Genomic DNA, 1,540 nt, shown 5'->3' on the forward strand with positions numbered 1-1,540 from the left:
TTTCAGTCAATTTTATGTGTACATTTAATATGCATTATATTGGTATGATAGGTAGTAATTGATTTTGAATTTCACAATATAACTTCAGAAATATTTATATGAGACAAAGAATTCAATTTCATGGACATCAAACATAAAAAATAACGTATGATGGTTTATTTCCATTGTTAATCATTATTCAAATAATGAATCTTTACATGTAGATAGAAACTGTCTTATATTAAATGTATAATATTGTGTGGTCGTCAAGAGCATTGCGTGGGTATAATGATTCTAGGAGCATATATGGTTAGTATTTGTTTTAAACATTTATTTATTTCACCATAGCTTTTTGTATATAATATATTTGATATATTTTTGTATCACTTAAATGTTAGTCACTTATGTTACAGATTGTGATAGTATAAATCAAGGCAATTTTAGAGCCATTTTAAAATACCATGCTGATGGTGATGGCTATTTAAAAAGTATTTTATAGAAAGAAGGCAGAATTAAATTCATTTGTCCCCAAATTCAGAATGAAATAATTTCAGTGTGTGGTGATGTAATTATGAAAAAGATTGTGAATCAAGTCAATGACTCAAAATGTTTTACTGTGTTGGCTGATGAAACCACTGATATATCAGTGGTTGAACAGTTAGCCTTGTGTGTAGATATGTTGACAAAAATAAAAATGTGAATGAAGATTTTTTTTAATTTATTCCTGTTCAAAGTTTGACAGTCAAAAATTTAGCAGATTCTATATTGAATGGAAATTGAAAAAAATTTGACTTACATTTTTTAAAACAATTTATTTTGATATTTTAATTTGGTATAATAGGATTGATGAGTTGTGGGGTTGACTGCAACTATTTATATGGACAAGGTTACGATGGTGCAAGTAATATGGCAGGCCACATGCAAGGCGTTCAAGCCCACGTTAGAGCAATGTATCCTAAAGCATTAAACATAAATTGTGCAGCTCATTCTTTAAACTTGGCTGTCTCAACGGCTAGTAACATTAAACCTATAAGGAATTGTTTGGGAATTGTGGAAAAGTTATACGTTTTTTTCGGTGTCCCGTCAATAGATAGCGGATAATTGGTAGCGCGACAATTGATAGCAGTCAATTTATAGCGCGTAAATAGATCGCGAGCGACTTTCGATAGTATGACAATTTGTAGCGTCTTATAGAATTCAATAATCAAACAATTATTAACCGAAAAAAACCAAATAAAACCGATAAAATATATAATGATTGGAAACTTAATAGATAATACTATCTAAAATAATGTGGCGACGGTTGTCCCACAATACTGTTCCCCAACTACCAACTGTCGCGGGGAAGTCAGTTCGCCTACAGATGCCGTCGCGGTTACACACACACGACCCCTGCTCTCCCCGACGCACGATCCGCCTCGACGCTCGCCGTTTTGTCTAACAATTTGTTTTGTATATTTCTTTTGTAACGTTCGTTTTGTTATTTTTTTCGCCAAAGCGCAAAGCCCTTTTTTATGTCTACCAGTCTATGTTGATTCTTGAGTTAATAAATAAAAAAAAA

The sequence above is a fragment of the Myzus persicae genome, unplaced genomic scaffold (assembly GCF_001856785.1).
Source record: "Myzus persicae strain clone G006 unplaced genomic scaffold, MPER_G0061.0, whole genome shotgun sequence".
Taxonomy (NCBI): domain Eukaryota; kingdom Metazoa; phylum Arthropoda; class Insecta; order Hemiptera; family Aphididae; genus Myzus; species Myzus persicae.